Source organism: Cavia porcellus, unplaced genomic scaffold (genome assembly GCF_034190915.1).
Source record: "Cavia porcellus strain 051 isolate PalLab524CR breed Dunkin Hartley unplaced genomic scaffold, mCavPor4.1 scaffold_14, whole genome shotgun sequence".
NCBI classification, from domain to species: Eukaryota; Metazoa; Chordata; class Mammalia; order Rodentia; family Caviidae; genus Cavia; species Cavia porcellus.
The window spans coordinates 39009296-39022757 of NW_026947497.1; the positions used below are offsets into that span (position 1 = coordinate 39009296).

Consider the following 13462-nt stretch of genomic DNA (forward strand, 5'->3'; position numbering starts at 1 on the left):
TAAAGTCCTGCCTTGACAGACCATTTCCCCTTTTCTCTCAATGTAGTGATAGCACTAGTTCTAATTTCTCAACCAGGGGAACCCAAGCCACCCATGTAAGCTGTGTTCCTTAGCCTTGAGAGTGCATCTTCTGAGCTTCTGAAGCAAAGAGCTCCATCCTCTCTGTCCATCCTCCACTCCTCCCAATTCCACTGCCTAAATTCTACTGGCAGTAACTACATGTCTACACTGCTGAAGCTGAAATGTGTTCTATGACCACCACAACACTCTTCACCATAAAGGTTGAGTGAAACAGTTTAAAATTAATAAATAGCATGTCCTCTACCATGACCATGGGTGTATTTTCATTGAAGTCTCAGGTAGAGCTAGGATTACATATGAACCACTGCCCATCCAGTGAGAGTCCCTCCCCCTACACCGCTGGATGGAGAATGCTTCTTGGGTCAATTCCAATTGATTCTAATTTTTTTTAACCTCACCAATTGCCTTTATCAGATCTTTGCCTTTTTCCAGGCCTCCCATTACATGTCCAGCTGCACCAATCTTTTCCTTCCCCAGCTCTATTCTATTAGAATCTGATCCCTGATCCTTCTGCACTCAGGAACACAGTCTGACAGGTACATGGCCTTCATTCTGCCAGCCCTCTCATCTTTCTGGGAGGGTCTTCCAGATCCCTACATACACTGTCTACACACTTGCCCTTTTTTTTGGTACTGAGAATCAAACTCCGGACCTTGCACTTGCCAGGCAGGCGCTTGGGCTGCTGAGCTATATCCCCAGCCTCCAGCTTATCCTGCCGGACTCAGGTCCTCAGGATGTATACATGGAAGCCATGTTTTAAAAGAAGGAGCCTAGGATAGTGGTTTAAAATAGTGCTTCGTAGTTCGTATCAATTAGCAACAAACGACAGCAAAAATTAGAAGTTCTTATATTGCCCTCTTAGAAAAAAAGGAGCAACAAAACCTTAAAAACTCTCTCAAATATTTGCGGAGGTTGAGAGTTACAAGGGAAAGCCATAGCTGCCTGGGTTACTCCCATCTAACAATCCTGCTGTTCATTTTTAAACTGGAAAACTAAGAAAACATGGGTTTCATGTTCAAATTCCCTTTTATCCATGTGTTCAACTGTGCATTTGTTAAACAGAAAGCACTCAAAACATTTAAAACATTCTTAGCACAAAGACATTTAAATAATATCAACTGGCAACCTATAAGCACCTGAGGAGGATGTTTTGTCGGGCAACAATGATTAGCCTATAATTGATTTATTCATTCACTCACGCAAAAATATGTACTGAGCACCGACATAGCAGCTGGGGGGACAGTGGTTCGATTAACAAAAACTTACCTATCTTCAACTTAAATTCTAAGGGGCAAGACAAAAATAAGTACAAAAATAGGATTTATTTTAGAATTTCATAATCTCTATGAAGGGAAATCAAGTGGATCTGGAAGTACTAACCTTACTGAAACAATTCCAAGGATGTGGGAAACTACTGTAAGGCGGTCGGTCATACAATGTGCACTGAGCCACCCCAGCCCTTAACACAGTCCCTCCGGGCAATGACAATTAGCCAGCTCTTAGGAGCAGATCCTGGGAGCCGGACAGGCTTAAAAGCTCTGCAAGTTCATCCTCCAATGTCTCCATCAGCTAATAAGATGAGGTAATCAATGTGCGGCTTTCCCATGTAATCACACAGCCATCACCCCAGTCCCCAGACAGCGTCAGATACCCCATCCCTGAACGCTCACCACTGCAGCCCCATATGCATCAACAGAACACAGCCAAGACAAAAAAGCAGGAAAAGGTGAATGGACTATGCTTCATCTAATGTTTTAGAAATTGTTGTCTGTATTTTGCAAGTAACTACATTTATTCTTCCCTCATTTGGAAGTACAAGTAAACAAGGATCACAGAAGACAAAAGGACTGTATTTAGAAACTACTCAAATGTTTAACAGCAGTTGAGGCAAGAACACAAAGGTAGTGGAACTGCTGAACTTAAAAAATAAATATACAAAAACATGATTTTATATATGTTTGTATGTGTGTGAGAACACAGTGTATATATATGTTCAGTCAACATTACTTGGCTTGATGCTGAAAATCTTATTCCTACAATGGAAAATAATCAAATAAAAGAGCTAACACGCTGCCCTGGAACAAGAGCAACTAAACTGGACACAGAGGACAGCTGAGGTAGATTCCCAAAGGAAAAGGGGACGGCAGAGTTGGGCAGCCTCCTTTTTGGATAGGAATCTTTCTCCTTTTCTACCAATGAGCTCTGTATTTCTGTTTCTCTCTAACATTATCTTCTCTTCCACATCTCTTGTTTCCACTCCACTTATTCTCTTAACTTAAAATAGAGTCAATGACAAACTTATGTGTATGTTTTTTTTTTAAGGACCATTTAACAAATGAGGTCTATCCTTAAGTAGCTATGGTTATATTTCTTCTTATGATTTCAAGCATATTTTTACATTTGATTAAGAACCTATACTAACTTTTCTTTCTTTCTTTCTTTCTTTCTTTCTTTCTTTCTTTCTTTCTTTCTGTTGTTTGTTTGTTTTGTGGTAAAGCAAGCACCATTAAAAAAGAGAATGATCCTTCATGCTTGATGCAGAAATCAGAAAACAGTCTTTGATAACTTAAATATTGACCACTTGAAAGCAAGAACTAGTTTAGATGATCTTTCAAGATTTTTCTACCATAACAATGAAAATTGCTAACATTTACTGAGTACTCAAGTATGAGGCACTGCTCCAAGCACTTCATACATTAACTGAATCCTGATCACATCCCTATGACATAGGGTGTAATTATTCCCATTACAGAAGATAAGAAGACACAGATTAAGTAACTTGCGCAAGTCATACAAAGGGTAAAGCCAGCAACTAAATCCCAGCAGTTCAGCAGGCTGAGGCAGGAAACGACCCATGAGCTCAAAGACAGCCTGAACTACGGAGGGAGACCCTGTCTTAAAAAAAAAAAAAAAAAGCAAAACTGACAAGAAAATGGAAATATCAAAATCAACATTCAATGAATTGTGGGTGGTTTGTAGATATAGACAGCCCATAGAGAACAACCAGATACAATTATCACTAATGGAAAGTAATAAAAAGAAAATCTTAGCAGGGTCAACAGCCTTACAATTAAACTTTCACAATTAAAAACTCAGGACATGCTTCTTCTTCATCTGTTGGACTCATTCAGTCTATGGTAATCAGCTCACTGATACATTAACAGCTCTGCATACTGAAGAAACACCTTTCTCTCCAAAGTCTTATAAATATTAATTCATTGTTGCATTATCAAAATTTGCATCACCTTCAATGTCAGAAACAAAAGAAAAGTAGCACACTGTTTACTGCCTCAAGATCCCTGAGGAATTTGAAAAGCATAAGAATGTGATCATTAACCTATATTCTTCCTGGTTGTCTGGCAGGGACCGATCACATAAATTAAAACCTTCATCACCATTTACCATCTTCTTCAGAGAGCAACACTGACTGAGTTTCCATAGTCTCCGTATGTTTCACCCCAACTGTCTTTGGAAAATCAAAATCTATTTCAGCAACGCAGAAATTATTTTAATACATGCAACTAGAAAGCTGGAATTTAAGCAGCTTATCTTAGCTTTTGACCCTACCATGACAACTATATCTACAAATCCCATCTTTTAGAAGTTGCTCCTTAAAAGTAAGCGTGTAGACAAAATTTGGTTCAAAGTGTAGGCTGTTCATTATTTTTGCAATCATAATGGGGGAAAAGTAAAAACTGAGAAACTGACACATTTCTCCTTTCTTCCCTATTAACTTGAGTCCATCTGTTTAAAGTAACTGTAGTTATTTTCAGCAGTTGAACAGTAGGATACTTTTAAAAACACAAGCAGATGCCTTCTTTAAAGATTATTCCGTTATCAAACACACGAGCATTACTTTTATACAAAAGTGCCCAGTGAATGCTACTTGGCAAACCCAAAATTGTGGACTTTTAAAAAATACTATGCAGCAACTCAAGGCATCAGTTTACTTCTTTCAATTGTTTTTTAGCAATTGCTAAGCACACATACACACACACACACACACACACACACACACACACACACAAGGAACTTGAAGTTTTGCAAGTATTTAACTATATTTGCTGTAACATTAGATCTTTACTCAAACTTGACTGTCTTTAAGAATTTGCCCATTTCTTCTGCTCCGAAAAGTTACTTACCTTGTAGTTAATTCTTACCTGAAGTGCTTTTCTTTTAAATACAGAAACTCAGGTATTTTATCTGTGCTGTTGGTTGGTGACATTTACAAATCAGTGATAATCTTACTGAACATGTATGCATTTTTCTTTTTCTTATGCAGAACAACCTGTGCAGCTCTCCTCCTCTCTACCTTCTTTTTTAAGTAACATCATTGCTCCCCAAAAAAGATAGTGTTTAGAAGTTGGTGTACTCTGTCCTTGCCAGGCCAGGTAAGGGGTTTAATTTACAGAGCAGTCCTTTCTTTTCTTTATTGAAATAAAGGGATTTTTTTGGATTTGGTTTGGTTCTTTTGAGACAGGGTCTCGTTAGGCAATTCAGCCTGGCTTCGAACTCACTAGGTAGCCTAGTCTGGCCTCAAACTCACAGCAGATCCTCCTGCTTCAGCCTCTCAACTGCTAGGATTACAGGCGTATGCCATCACGCCTGGTCCTAAAAGTTTTATTTTTTAGAAGGAGGTGATCCCCACCTGGAAACCAGTGCCATGTGTGGGCCACTGCCAGAATGGGGGCAGCCAGACCCAAGCCTCTCTCCATGAGTCTGCACCTCACAGATGGTAGCTGGAGAGAACCAGGTCTCACCAGGAGGTGGTCCCTACCTATAAACCACATCATTTTCATTGTTTTGTTGGGCTGGGTTTTATTCTCTTTTGTTTTGTTTGATAATGTTAAATCTGATGACAGAAGCAGCTATTTAAAAGATAGCAAGACATATTATATCTCCTTGTGCTAAGTTGGTGTTCATGGTGTACTACTTATGGCTGTAGCCATTTGGGATTTACTATTGGCTTGTTTTGAAGTCCTTTATTGCATTTACTGCTTTGTTTTTATTGGTTCTATTATATTCTATTCTGTTCTGCTTGATTTTTACTGTGTCCGAAAGTATCTGCAGCTATTTTGAAGACAACAAAAGGCATTATGGTAACTATTGTTGATTTTGTAAGGGTGTGAAGTCCTGTGTCACTTATATTGGTTTATTTCGATTGGTTTTATTCTATTTTATTTTCCTTGGTTTTATTCTCTTTAAAATAAATTAATTTTTTTAAAAAATTATTGTGTTAACTGCACACATTTCTGGGCATAGGGTATTATTTCCAATACTCTATTGACATGTTCAGAGTTATTAATGTTTCCCTCTCCTTGTCCTAAGTTGGTGTTCAAGGCTGTACTACTCAATGGGTAAGAGATGCAATCAACCTAGATGCCTATCAATGAATGAATGGTACCTTAGCCAGCTTTTCATCACTCTGACCAAATGGCTGACATAAACAGATTAAAAGCTTATTTTGGCTCACAGTGTCAGGTTTGAGCCCATGGTTGCCTAGGTCCAGGACAAAAACACTAGGACAGAAGGGCATGGAAGAGGAAAACTGCTCAACTCACGACAGCCAAAGAGAGATTGACAGAGACAGAGACAGGGAGCAACACAGCAAGTTCTGACTCTGCACATGGACTCTGAAGTGCTGGCAGATGGAAGAAGAACATGGAAGGTACCTGGGTCCCTAAAATTCTGCAAGGAGCATGACTCCTGCTAGAGAGAGAGAGAGGGAGGGAGAGACAGACAGACAGAGAGACAGACACAGAGGGAGACAGGGACAGGTGGAGCAATGGACAGGACACACCCTTATTTAAACTCATGTCTCCAGTGATCTAACTCTTCAGTTGGGCCTTCCTCCCAGTACTCCCTTCTGTTATAAACTCATTAATGGATGGATCCACTGATAGTACTCTCATGACCCCATCACCTTCTGAAAGTCCCACCTACTACACATGAATGTTCTGGGGGATATTTTTGATTCAAACCATAACCAATGGATAAAGAAAATGTGGTCAATATACATGGTAGAATATTATTCAACCATAAAGAGAATGATCTACCACCGCACAAAATGGGCAGAACTGGAGGACATCACGGTAAGTAAAACAATCCAGACACCAAAGACAAGTACTGCATGTTCTCTCTTATACGTGGACATTAAAAAATCAACTAAAATGAATAATACTGCACACTAGAGGCAGATGGACAGGGAGTGGAGTAGTGGTAGACTGGATAACTAACTGGTCCTTCTGTGAGACAGACATGTAAGTTCTACAAGAAAGGAAAGAGGAGTGAAGGAGTAAAAATGATTTATGCTATAGTGTGTACAAATCTGCCAATATAAAACCCTTTAACCTATAAAGATATAGTAAATCTGGTGTTCTACAAAACAGTGAGGTGACTATAGTCCACAATAACCTATTAAACGTTTCGTAATAACAGGAGAGGAGTTGCAAGTCTCCAAACAGAGTCATGAGAAGCAGACTTTCCTGTCTGCCGGAGCAGCTGGCTGAGGGCAAGGAAGAACACTGCCAATCTGGAACCACTCCATGCAGCGCCCTCCCATGCTGTCTGTTGCTTTTTACTCATCTTTTCCTTTCTCTCTGAGGATTACCTGGATTTTAGGACTGACACTTAAAGGATGCTCCCTCCCCCCAAACTATCTGACACCTTATAGGAGACTCAAGTTCCGTGCTCCAACAATTCTTCGCTTCCTTTTCCCCCACAGCAAGGATGCTTAACTCCTCATCTGAAATATTATTTTTAACAAGCAATAGTGACATTTATTAAGCACCTCGGTGTAGGACATTCATTGCTCACCGAAATCTGTTCTTTCATTCTTTCAGTGAATGAACTGTAACTGGGTACATGGTCATGCAACCAGAAAGGACACTTCTCAGCCTCTCTGGCAGCCAAGTCATGGGATTTGGAAGGCTCCCAATGAAAGTGAGTGGCAGTTTTCTGGCCTATAGACACTGAGCATGTGGCCCCACACCCTTCCCTCTCTTTTCCAGCTGGGACACAGTGAAGCTTGGGGACCTAGCTTTGACTACATCCATGGACCCTGGGATAAAGAGAGATGGAGTAACACTCCATCAGGAACCTGGGTCCCTAAAATTCTGCATGGAAGATGACTGTTCTAGACGTCTGTGGTGCTTGTCTTGTTATAAGAACAATACATTTAATTACATGTCCTTTGACTGATTATATTTTGCAATCTCTTTGTTTCAGCAGCGTTATCACAGCTGGTATACACATTTCCTACATATAGCTCTGGTTTCAGTGCTTTGCTTGAATTATCTCATTCATGAGTCTCTGAGAAAGAACTGAAGAAAGAAAGAAAGAAAGAAAGAAAGAAAGAAAGAAAGAAAGAACAAACTGTTGCTACTCAAAAGGTGGAGTCACTGTTTTTCTAAGGACAAAAGATAAAGAAGGAGGGTGGGTCTGTATGGTACAAAGGTTAAACAATCAGCCACTACAGAAGAAGCCTATTTGTTCAAATTATTTCACTTTCATTGAGACTTCTTTTTTTGTCCCACAGTATCCCTTACACACCTGAAGCAGAAACATTATGCTCAAAATTCAGGTATAGAAATTGTATTTGCTTTGCTCACAAATACCTTTAATCCACTGTTAGCTGAAGACTTGAACTGTGTGTAAAACAAAAACACTGAAAGAATCAGACAGCGGACAGCATAACAAGAGACAGTTTCTAGGCAGAACTTTCCACTCCATTTCTAAAACTCTACGATGCTCCTCACAGGCTATCTCTGAATCCTATTTTAACACTGTGAGATAAAAAGACTATTAATTCAAAATGAACTTGCTCTGGCTGTGTTTGATATTATTTATTATGAAAGAGCCCATGAAACACTGTTACACAACACTGGGATTTTCCCAGTAATACAAGGCCACACACCTCCACTTCTCCCAAACTTTTAAAAGCAGGAAAGGTGCCAGGGGGTTATGAATTAGAGGAGGCAGACAGAGTAAAGGGAGAAAAGGGATTGGAAGATAAGCACCTTTTGTCATTACGCCTTAAAAAATCATTTTGCTTAAGAATCCTTTCAAGTTCCAGAAAGCTTATTTATTCATTGAACAAATATGTACTGAGCATTTACCGTCCACTGAGTACCCTGCCAGACACTGCACAGAGAACAGGTAGAGAAAGTGACTTAAAGGCAAAGACACAGCAGAAACTTCCATACAATGGTAATGTATTTTGTTTTGTTTTATTTTGTTTCCTAACTTAAACCGCAGAAGAGCTCCAGGATGGTCTTATTCTTTAGCAATCTCAAAATGCACAAAACTACAAGAAAAGAGGCTCCCTTCGCTTTCTTTCCTTCCTGTCAAACACCCCAATTATCACCATGGCATTTACACCTTGTATCCACTACTGAACTCACAGGGAAGTCCCACTACTAGACAGAGGAGGTATCTTTCCCAGGATGCCTTGCAGAAGTCTGAATATGCATGGAAAATGCACACTTACCCATCTGCTTCCCGACACTGTCGCCAGACTCACTAGGTTTTAATTAACAGGAGATGAGTGAACAACTCGAGTTCTTTGCCAGCATAAGAAAATATTTCATTATTTATATTGGTTTCCTCATTCTGTGCTTGGTTAAAAAATCAGAGGAGGGAAAAAACGGTTAGCACCCTATAGGGTAAATTATTTCTATAAAAAATAAAAGCTCTTACACTTGGTTACTGACTGTGGAAAGACAAAGCTGTCAAAATATTACCCTCTGTGGGTATAATATACTCAGGTTATGTTCCTGGAAGCCTGGTGCAGAAAATGCACCGTTCCTCCACTGAGGAGTGGGCTGGCAGTTTTTCTGCAGGAGTCTCTCAGAAGGGGCTCTGCCCACGCATCCCACTGTATGCATCACAAAAGCTCACTCTGATTTCTGGTTCATTTGTGGCTTTCAGGGAAATGCTTAAAACTTTCAAATAAGAGCTCATTCAAATATTTTTTGGGGTCTCAAGAAAAAGTTTTAAACTGTAGTTTTCTTTCACTAAAAACTACCTAAAATTCACTCTGGGATATTAAGATCTCAACTGGCACTCATTTTCAACATGCTTATAAGAGTTTTATTTTTACCTGGAGTTAAATTTTTCATGTATAATAAGAGTAAATTTTGGTAAGGGGTAGCAATTTGTTGCTGGCTCTGTTTGTAGACAGCATCATTACTGCACTTATCAGTAAGATAATCGCTAGACACTTACTAGGTGAAAGTAATACTGCCTAGTGTGTCAGATCTGCACCTAACCTCAGATCTAGTCTCTACAAAACTAGCAATAATCACACACATGAGCGATTTAAACAGGGCACTATAAGCAGTCAAGAAGGGAAAACTCACCCTTAGGACTGGGGAGATGCCCATGTGAAGTCAGAACTCTCCTGTGTCGTCACATGAGCTAGAGTCCCAGGTCCTCAGAGCCTTTAGACAGAGTAAGGCAGAGGACACACAATAAAGAACAAACACATGGACAGAGCAAAGCCCAGAGAGGGCATGGCATGCTTCTACCAAGCTGGACTCTAGAGTATGGTTAGAAAGAACACATGACAGGAAATGAAGACTGGGTCCAAGAAACGGGAGGACCGGAAGTGACAAACTAAGGAGTTTGGCCTTTACCACGCAGGTAACCAGGTACAAGAACTTGCTGGAAATTCTTTAACATAAGAGCCACACATACAGGAAGTGACTCTGGAGGATGCTGAGTCTCCAGGAGGGAGGTGAGAAAGAAACTATGAGTAGAGAGGAGCCAATCTACATTCTGCCCATGAAGCAAGAGTCAATGCACGATAGTAAGCAATCTTTCACATATTCTCCCTTTACTTCAATCAGGTTACTTCTTGGCTGGCTTCTTAAATCTGTCCCTGATCATTACTTCTCCAACAGTCACTTGCTCACCAACTGCCTGTGCCCAGGGGGATGGTAGTTCCTCATAAGTACAAAGTCCTAACTCTGCCTTTTCTGCTTACTATGTCCTAAACAATCACACTGATTATACGTTGTTTCCCTAGTGTTTACTTCCCTTTTTACTATAGTAGAGGTCAGCAAACTTCTGCTATAGTCAGACAACAAATAACTTTGGGCTTTTCAGCAAACAGTCTCTGTAACAACTACTTAATTTTCACTGAAACATGAAAGTAGACACAGATATTCATAAACCAACAGACACAGCTCTGTTGCAATATAATATTATTTACAGATACAGATAGCAAGCTGATAGATGTTCACACTACTATTTCTTCATTCTTTTTCTGTAGTAAGTGAAGATTTAGTAGGCTGTATGGTTTAAAAAAGGACATTTTTCCATGCCTCTCTTGCAGCTAGATGGGCTCCTGTGACTGTTTTGGTCAACTGGATGTGAGTGAAATTGATTCATACAACTTCTTGATTATCATTCTCTGGGCTGAAATGAAATTGTGGAGAAACATCTTTAACTGTGGAGAAACTTCTCTGATGCTAATGATGGCTGCAGCATTCAGTATGGCAGAGAAACAAGCCGGAAGGAATTTGTCTGTTGAGATAATACCACATCAATTATGGAACAGTATGGATCACATGGACTCCTCTGATAAAGACAAAACGTACTAAAACCTTTGTGTTTGTTTAAGTCACTGAACTTTAGGTATCTTAAAGACTTTGCAGTTTCAAAGTTCAGTTCATGGTACAAAGCTACAATTAATTTAGAAAGGAAAAAAATTTTGTTTCAGGACTACAGAACCCTAATGATAAATCATAAACCCACACAGTGGCGTCAGATGATTTAGCACAGATCTACCATTATCACAGTAACTAATATCTAGTAAAGGCTTATCCTGTGCTACACACTTATACAAGCTCTTGCTTGTCTTGAAAGCAATTGTTAATCTGGTCACTCTGACAGATGAAGTTCAGAGAGGTGATGAAATATGAGCAAAGTAACTGCACATACATACAAATTCAGGACCATATGACTCTTAAACACATTCTTTCCCCAAATCAATTCCCTTGTGTCAATTCCAATCCACAGTCATGGCACTAATCAAATCTAGGGTACTATTTAGAGATGGCTCTAGGTTTCAGTTTTCAAATGAAAACTGCCAATAAGATCCACTCAGTGATTGATGGCTTTAGTTTAATTACTAGCCCCCTTTAAGAGCCAAGTAAACCAATGATATGAGGTTAAATGACTTGCCCAGATTCCTCTGAAAGATTCTGAGAATGCCATTAAAGTGGATCTCATCAGACAGCCCAGGTGGCTGTCAGGCAGTCCCTGCCAGTGTCATCCTGTCCTCTTCCACTGCCCATTAGAAGTAACAGCATGAAGCCTTTACAACACCATGCTCAGCAGAGCCTGCACAAGCAGTGGTAAAATTCACCAGCAAAAGGGAAGAGCTTTTCTCTCCAGGAAATTGGGATTGTCGACATTTGCTGTTGCCCTTCGTCTGTTGCACATAGCATCTATCTCTGCAGGGCTTGGCACCCTTCATGGGTACCATCTGGTTCCATTTCCATGGCTGCCTTGGCTTTTCTTGTCCTGCAAAGCCTAGAGGCCCATGGAAAGTCACGTTTACCCCAAAATTAAAGTGGAGCCAATGACGCCAACTGATCCTGGTAAAGGAATCCAAACTGCAAAAAACTTTAATCTTGTTTCAAAATTTAAGGGGAAGGATTCTTTCAAAATTAGCCTGTTACTTTTTAATGGGATAAAAATTGATTTTTTGAAAACTTCACCAACTTAACAGCTATGAAAAAGTCAATTAAAAATTATTAAAATTAGCTGTTGCTACACAAGATATAAAGTGTTTGTTTTGTTACAGAAATGAGACAAAGCAAAAATAAATCTATCTTGAGTAAAGCATAAAATCTGCATGTTCTGTATTATTCTTTTAAGTTAATTACTTGTAAAATTAGGAGAGGAGACATCCCTGAAATAGGCGTTTTTACTTTAGTAAGTATCTTTGTTTAACTTTTTCTAGGGCAAAACTGTAACAGACACAAGACTATGCAGCTATTTAAAAGTCTTTCAAAGAATATTTGGGGCTATGGAAAATCTGCTCACATATATTATAAAAAAGTAAGTTTCAGAACAGTCTAATAGAAAAGAAAAATTTGTTGAAGTAAATACTTCAACATTTCAACAGCAATTTTCCCTTGTACAATAAAAATTTTTTTCTTTAGATTTGAAAAATTTTTATATCACAACAATATATATTTTTATTTTGGTGGTGCTGAGGACTGAACCCAAAGCCTCACACACACTAGACAAGCATTGTACCACTGAGCTACTCCTCCAGTCCCAGTACATCTTTTTAAAAGAATGAAGAATAAAGAATATCAGGGCACTAACAGCAGAACTGCCTCCTTTCACTGTGTTCTGTAAGAGGATGCAGAATGTGGCTTTGGGCGTAAATCAAACTAATCTACATCTGAATCATATACAGAAATCCCAGATGCACTTCTGATATTAACAGCACACAAAGTTTCAACAATCTGATGGTTTTGGAAAGATCAGAGGCAGAGGGTACCATAACATATCAAAAGGCAGTCTCTCTGGAGAAGGGGTCCAGACTCATTACCATACAGAGCTATTATCTACATTTATCTCCACTAAATTGACAATTCAAATGGACAGAGGAGTGCGTCTAGCACTCAAACACCTGTGACACATCATTATGACAGAATAATAATTCTAGGAATTATGGTTCATGATCACTGCTTTTAAATTGAGTAAACAGCAAAAAAAAAAAAAAAACCCAACTATGATATTAAATACACGTATATCACAATTTAGTAGCACTAGAATCAAATAGAAATCAGTTTTAATTTCACAATGGGTGACTCTAAAATTGCAGCAAACTCCCACAATTTGAAAACAAGAGTCAGAATAAAGTTTAAATCTGGAGAATGTTATCTTCTCTTCCCCATTCACCCTTACCCATCATGAGGCAAAACAGGGCTTGAGGCCACATATTTATTTGGAGATACAGGGGAAAAAAAATCTGCACTCCTCAAGCTAACAAAACACTGCTCTGCGTTCACTCAAAGGGTCATATGATCCTCAAACGCTCTTTCTCAGACCCTATCTTTCCCTGACAAACAATATCTTCTTTCATGAAGCCAACTGATCATCAAAACAGCCTCAGCTTTAGCTCCTGTGCTTTTTAAATGATGGAACCTCTTCAGAGAGCAAAACAGGACTTGGAAAGGCACAGTTCAGGAAAAAGAGAAGGTAGGGAGTTTCAGGAAAATGCCTGATAAAATTCCACTTCTTTTTCCAAAAGAATAACACAGTTTCCCAAGCCCCACATATAAAAAAGTAGAGCAGAAAATAAAAGTGTGTTCTATTCCTGAACCAAACACACTTTCATGTGCTGTTTCAATGAACA

At 39.2% G+C, this 13462-nt stretch overlaps 1 protein-coding gene across 7 annotated transcripts in view; it reads right to left on the bottom strand.

Moving 5' to 3' along the window:
* Gab1 (GRB2 associated binding protein 1) overlaps positions 1 to 13462 on the bottom strand; it is a 118630-nt gene that overhangs the window by 61339 nt on the left and 43829 nt on the right. The gene's annotated exons all lie outside the window — the stretch shown is intronic.